Consider the following 7520-nt stretch of genomic DNA (forward strand, 5'->3'; position numbering starts at 1 on the left):
AACTGCCCCTGTTACTAAGAACTCTTTTAAAGAAACAGTACCAAAAGAAAAACCCTAACCCCTAAAAAACTCAAAAAATTTCCACGAAATACTGATACAAACAGGTAACAAAGAGTATAAAAAGTTATTCATTTAAATATGCACAGACTGGGAAACGGACTTTGGCCCAGTGGTTAGGGCGTCCGTCTACCATATGGGAGGTCCGCGGTTCAAACCCCGGGCCTCCTTGACCCGTGTGGAGCTGGCCATGCGCAGCGCTGATGCGCGCAAGGAGTGCCGTGCCACGCAAGGGTGCCCCCCGCGTGGGGGAGCCCCACGCGCAAGGAGTGCGCCCGTGAGGAAAGCCGCCCAGCGTGAAAAAGAAAGAGCAGCCTGCCCAGGAATGGCGCCGCCCACACTTCCCGTGCCGCTGACGACAACAGAAGCGGGTGCCGCTGACGACAACAGAAGCGGACAAAGAAACAAGACGCAGCAAACAGACACCAAGAACAGACAACCAGGGGAGGGGGGAAATTAAATAAAATAAATAAATCTTTAAAATAAATAAATAAATAAATAAATAAATATGCACAAACTCTTTTAAACTCAAATAGTGTTTGAATACTTCTCAAGGATATATAGGAAGAGGTGAAGAAGGTACACTGAAAGAGAATATATTGCAACAGCCTAGACAGTACCATTAACTAGAATATACTGCACAATTTCTATAATGAAAATGTCTTTTTTAAAGTTCAACGTGGAAGGGATTTTCCTTATGGAACATCTGTGGCTATTTCTCAGCTGAACTTGTACTTTTGGATTTAACGGAGGCCATGCCATGTGTCCACATGTGAGTATTTAAGGCATCTTCCGTTTCAACAGTTTTTGCCCACGCCTTACATTTCCTGTCTGACCTGGAGCCATCGGATGCTTCGTCCTCAGGACTGGGGTTGCTCTCCTGCTGGTTATCTTCCCCAGACTCGTTCTACTTGGACACTGGCTGAGGTCCTTCAGCTTGGGCACAATGAAGAGGTGCCTTGCCAGCAAGACGTGCAACATGTAGCAGAGGCTGCATTCCCGGCACTGGTAGCAGGAACCATTTGATTGGTGCTGCAGGATGTGTTGATGGAACTGCAGAAGATTTTTGGTGGTGAAGGCACACATAGCACATTTGTGAACCTTAAAGACATTCACCTTTGGCTTTTTCAGTGGTTGAGTAATTGCTCCTCTGGGAGGTCTGAACTCTAAAACTGGGTTCTTCCAACTTCTGCTTTGGGCTGGGAACCTTGGTGTCTGCTTTTGTTTCTGTTCCCTCCTTGGTGGTTCTGTCATTTTTTTTAAGTCAGGATACTTGATGCCACACATCAGCTGGATGTGTTTCTCCAGCATCAGCTGCTTCATAAATGTGCGCCTGGGGTCCGGGCAGGGCCTGATGCCTTTGTGTTTGACTCAATTAGGACGACACAAACTGGTGACCAACTGAAGATTTGCCACACTGGTGGCAAGGGTGTTTCTTCTTTGCTTCCCGTGCTCCTTCTTCACGTGGGATATGTAAACATCTCTCTGTGAGAACAGGTGGTCACACTCCCAACACGTCCACCTAGGACTTGCCACTTTCTTGGGTTCCATTGATTTTTTTTCACAAGAGATGGTCTTTTGCAACTTCTCTTTCCCATTCATAGGTTTGGTATCCTCTTTGTTTTTTGTTGTTGTTTTTTAACTCTCCGCGCCTTGTGGCTTTCTGCAGGCTGTCTGCTCTCTGTGTCCACTTGCTATGTGTTCTTCTGTGTCTGCATTTTTTTATTGTTTATTTTTATTTCCCCTCCCCCCTTGCGGCTTGTTTGCTGTCTGCTCTCTGTGTCCATTCGTTGCACACTCTTTTGTGTTTTTGCTTGTCTCCTTTTTAGCTGCACCACCCCACTGAGTCAGCACTCTGCGGTGCCTGCGGGCTGGGCGGCACTCCGCAGTGTGCGGATGAGCCTGCCTTCACAAGGGGGCCCCAGGATGCAAACCCAGGGCCTCCCATATGGTAGACGGGAGCCCAACTGATTGAGCCACAGCTGCCTCTCTCCTCTTTGTTTTGAGTTGCTGAATTCTGAGTTGTAGGTTTAATGTTCAAAGACAAGTTTATACCCAAGTTTGGAGGCCCTTCAATACCTTTCGATGTTCCATGCATAGACTTGATATGGTCCATCATAAGTTGCTTCTGTGTCTAAAAAATAAAACAGTCTGGACATGAAAGCAGACACCTTCTGATTTAAATGTGTTGGTCAAAGTGACGATACAGCAAGGTTTGCAGTGTAAATACAGTGTCACACATAGAACATTTATGTATTATTTTGGGGATGCTGCATATATGCATGGGAATGTGTACTGGGGGCAGACTTAAATGTCTTGGGACAAAAAGGACACTTGTAGAAGACTTCACAATGAAACCCTTGAATGTGAAATTTCAGTGCAGCCACGTCAGAGTACTCAGCTTTGTAATGTACACATCGAAAGCCAACTCACCACATGTAGTGCAGACAGTTCCTGGTGACATGGGTCTGGAGGTGTACCAATCTGCAGATGGCCCCACACTCAGGGCAGGTGTTGGGAGATTTGTACTGATGAATTCTCTGGTGTGATGCAAAACTGCACTTAATAGAAAGCAGCATCTGGAAGATAGTGCATGTCTTTTGTCCACTCATATCTGCAACCTGCTGGAAATGTGTAGCAAGTGAGGTTTCATCCTGGAAAACTTCATTACACTCCAGGCACTTTAGGCTATGTCTACAGAGTTTGGACTTGTCTTCATCTCAAGGCATAGCTGGAATGATGGGTAGACTTGAAGAAGCAGAAATGACCGTCCTGGTTATGCCAGACTGAATTTTTGTTACAATGTGTGTGCCAGCTTCTGCAGAGCTCTAAAGAGTGGAAGATGAAGCAGAAGTATTGCCAGACAGAGAAACTATCATCTGATCTGCTGGAACTGGCTTTAAAATTAAGTGGGAGCACTGCATGACAACTCCTTTCTCCTTATGCCAACAAGCATGGGAAAGGAAACTGCACTTGTTGTAAAAACTAAGTTATTTGTGAAATGGTTACACATTCCTTGGATATGCACGCTATGCCTTTCGTAGTGTTGGGTCAGACTCTTTTCGAGAGCAAAGGAGTTACACATTCCAAGCACTTATAACCACAAGTTGGTAGTGTAATTTCTGCATTAGCAGGAGGACTGAGGTTTTATTTTTATTTTTTTATTATTTATTTATTTATTTATTTATTTATTTATTTAATTCCCCCCTTCCCCCGGTTGTCTGTTCTCTGTGTCTATCTGCTGCATCTTGTTTCTTTGTCCGCTTCTGTTGTCGTCAGTGTCACGGGAAGTGTGGGCGGCACCATTCCTGGGCAGGCTGCTCCTTCCTTTGCGCTGGGCGGCTCTCCTTACAGGGCGCACTCCTTGCACGTGGGGCTCCCCTACGCTGGGGACACCCCTGCGTGACCCGGCACTCCTTGCGCGCATCAGCACTGCGCATGGGCCAGCTCCACACGGAGCAAGGAGGCCCAGGGCTTGAACCGCGGACCTCCCATGTGGTAGACGGATGCCCTAACCACTGGGCCAAGTCCGTTTCCCCAGGACTGAGGTTTTAGATGTAAACTGAGACTGGATTGACACTATGCAGCAACTTGTTGAAAGCTTCCACCACAGAAATCTGCAGGGAGGACACCACCTGGACTCAGGACACATTTTTGGGTGGCTGTGAGGCTGCTACATTGATTATTGCCAGCTTTATTTGCTGCCGAGGTTTGATTAGCACTTGGCAGAGTTCCGAGGTGTCCCTGGGCACCCTGAGGTAGAAGGTTAAGGTTGGCAAGGTGCACAGTCTTTGGCACGAGTTTGGCACCAGCCAGGCTGGATGCTGGCATCACAACCCTTGCTGCTGGGTGGCATTAGTAGCTTTAATGATGGCACTGCCAGCACTCCGGACAGAGGCAGCAGATATGACCATGGCCTTCACCATCATATAGTTAGTGTGCGTCAAATGAATGACTTGGGATCCTGCCATCTTCACGGCAGAAACTGGGAGGAAGGCAGTAGCCACAAGCCTGATAGTGACCTGTTTGGATATCAGCTCTACAGGGGAAATTGCATTGGTGACAACCACCAACAGGAGAGGCACCCTAGGGGGAGAGGAAAGGATGGTGGCTGAAGTTGGAGAGGACATCATGAAGGGACGTCATGGAAGCCATCACGGACACCGTCTGCTCTGAAGGCTTTTTTCCAGGGTCAAGATTGACTTCTGTCAATACTCTGGTCACCGTTCTCTTGATCTCCCCAGAAGATGTTTTAATGGTTTTTATGCAGAATTTGGGAATTGCTGGTGTGGACCCCACGGGAGACGATGGTGAGCCCTTATTGCTATTTTCATTTGAAACACTCCTTGGACTTTACAGATGCTTTTTTTCACCCCATCTATGAAACTCTGGAATTCAGGAGACTTCTTTTCAATGGTTCTTAGACTGCCATTTACTTCTTTTGATAAGGGAGATATGAGAGTTTGAGATTATTTTTGTAAACCCCAAAAAGAGAAAGATTATGTTTATAAACTAACCTATTCCTCTGTGTATGCTACTCTTTGGTTTTATTGGATTCAGTGGAGGGGCCCTTGATTAGATTACCTGTTAAGATTGCTTTGAGGGCTTTCTTTGATTTGACCACATCAGTAGGGCATGACTCAGGTTGAGTCCTTACCCCCTTGGTGGATCTGCTATAAAATGGAAACTCACTCAAGATAAGTACACAGGAAGAGAGACAACTCTGTCATTTTTGATCCTGGGACAATGTGGAAAGATGAGCCATTTGCCTGATAACTTGCAGCTGACCTTGGGAAGAGAACAGACCAGATGAAAAGGCCCAGAAAGAAATGAGCCCTGTGCCAGGAGAGACAGGAAGCCCTGAGAGACCAGCCCTATGCCAGCCTGCAGCTGAGAGAGAGGAAGCCCAGAGGGGAAGGCTGAGCCCTCACAGAGATCAGCCACCATCTTACTTCAATACAGGGCAACTGACTTTGATGAGAAAGGAACCTTGAGTTGGACTCTTTGGAGCCTTGTAACTGTAAGCTTTTATCACAAATAAATGCCCTGTTTAAAAGCCAAGAGATTTCTGGTACTTTGCATCAGCACTCCTTGGCAGACTAACACAGGAGAGGATTCCCTTGAATTGGTAACTGGTTCTTTGCAAGAGTCTGAAGCACTAAGTGCTGCAATTGAAGCTGTATATGAAGAAAGCTTGGAGGATGACTTCGTCTTTGACTGGGACAAGCTGAGTGTCATTCTTCTCAGAGCTCAGCTTTCCAAAAAGTACCCTGTTTTCAAGCACTTTTTCAGAATCTTCCTTCAATTTATCTTCCACTTTTCTAACTTTAAAAGGTTCATAAACATTCAAATTTATAGAATTTGGTTCTGTTTCTCTTTTAACAACTTTGTTTGTATCTAGATTGCCTAAAGTAGATAATCTGGTTTGCTTAAGTTTCCTCCTCCCAGTGCCTTGAGTTTGTCATAGTCTTGTTGGGAAACAGACCTTGCCAACACATTTGACCTAAAATTTGAACACATTTCCTCCTTGTCAGGGGGTTCATTCACTTCTATTTTCTCATTATCATCAAATTCCTCAGTACTTGACAGAGCTAAACTGGTCAAAAGTTGAGTCTTTTAAAGTCACCTTTGAGGTAGGCACATCTCCTTTCAAGGACTTTGTTCCTTCTTTACTGTGACGTCCAGGGAAGATGCAGTAAGGAACCCATTGTGCAAACCATTGCCTGTGGAATTATGGCCATCTTTATCCACACCTTTAGAGGAATCAAGGTTCTGCCCATTCTTAACAACAACACTGATGCCAACGTCAGAAGATGGGATATGGGAGTCGTCTTCTACATGTGCATTCTACTTGATGTGGCTTTCGTGGCCATCATGCCTAGACTTAATAGTTTGCTTTAGGATCGACCATATGTGGGATGTCCAGTGCTGCCAGGAGGTCACCAAAGTCTGGGGTCTTCACAAGCCCCATGGTCATGAATGTGATCAGATGTTCTTATGAACCTTGACCTTTGGAGAGACTTTTGACAAATGTTCAGTTACTGTTACATGGTTGCATTCTTTGCAGATATGAAAGGGTTAAAAGCAGTCCCAGTCAACAGGCCTCTTGGCCTTCAGAATAGTCAGAAGTATCCCCAACTCCTTTTAGTAGCTTCTAAAAGGAAAAGCACAAAACAAAACATGTACCCTTCCTGGGGTTGGGCTTCGCTCTGGTCAAGTCTGGGCTCTGGGCCATAGCTTAGATGACCTTTGTTCAGCTGCTGCTGCTGCTGTCATGGTTGGGGCGGCAGTGGTGGCTGCTTCTATGTTACTGGTGTGTCATCTGCATTCCCACTGCCAGGGTCTGTGTGTGTGTGTGTGTGTGGTGTGGTGGCGTGGCCTCGCACTGCCTCCTGCACTTCCAGGGGCACCGTGCTCTAGGCCGCTGTGGTGTTGGTTAACCTTCTATCCTACAACCTTGCAATAATCTCTAATTAGTTTAGAAGGTATTTTATTACTGCTGTTGATTCTTTGGAATTTTCTTCATAGACAATCATGTCATCCACAAATAAAGACAGTTTTATTTCTTTCTTCCCAATCTTCATACCTTATCTTTCCATTTTTTGTTTTATTGTATTAGCTAGGACTTCCAGTATGATACTGAAGAGTTATGGTGAGAGGGGACATCCTTGCCTTGTTCCTGATGTTAGGAGGAATGCATTTAGTTACTCACCACTAAGTATGATGTCTGCTATAGGGTTGTTGTTTTTTTTTATATGTTCTTTATCTAGTTGAGTAAGTTCCCCTCTTTTCCTAGTTTGCTGAGTGTTTTTGTCATGAATTTGTTTTGGACTTTGTCAAATGCTTTTTCTGCATCTATTGATATGATCATATGATTTTTCTTTAGTCTGTTGATGCAATGGATTACATTAATACATTTTCAAATGCTGACCCAGGCTTGTATACCTGGGATAAAATATTTGCTTTTTGTTTTTGCTTTGCAGCTGTTTGGTTATGTAGTATCTAGGTGAACTTTTCATTGTGTTTATCTTGCTTGGGTTACACAAAGAATTGTGAATCTGTAGGTTAATATCTTTGATCAGTTTTGGAAAGTTTTCTTTTTAACCATTTTATCATATGTTCCATTTTTGTCTTTAATATATTTGTAGTATTTATTTCAAATGCCTTGACTGCTAACTGAAATATCTGGATCATTGGTGGGTCTTCTTCTATTATCTCTTTTCTCCTGAAAACATGTGATCATATTTTCCTATCTCTTCATATACCTTATAATTCTTTATAATGTACTTGAGATTTTATATAAATGCACTCATCCTGCTGCTACTGATATTCTCCACATAGGTTTTACCTTTTTCTCTTTTGGGCAGATAGGGTAAGGGCATGACATTATGATTGGTAAGTAAGCTAGATTTGGGTAGCAGTTTTGTTAGACTGAGTCTACCTTTGATTTGGTAGAGAAATTG

The 7520-nt window shown here is 44.3% G+C and overlaps 1 pseudogene; it reads right to left on the minus strand.

The window, feature by feature from the left end:
* Window positions 1-769: 769 nt before the first annotated feature.
* Window positions 770-6034, minus strand: LOC101427729 (zinc finger protein 532-like; annotated as a pseudogene).
* Window positions 6035-7520: the final 1486 nt, after the last annotated feature.

This window comes from Dasypus novemcinctus, chromosome 3, assembly GCF_030445035.2.
Source record: "Dasypus novemcinctus isolate mDasNov1 chromosome 3, mDasNov1.1.hap2, whole genome shotgun sequence".
NCBI classification, from domain to species: domain Eukaryota; kingdom Metazoa; phylum Chordata; class Mammalia; order Cingulata; family Dasypodidae; genus Dasypus; species Dasypus novemcinctus.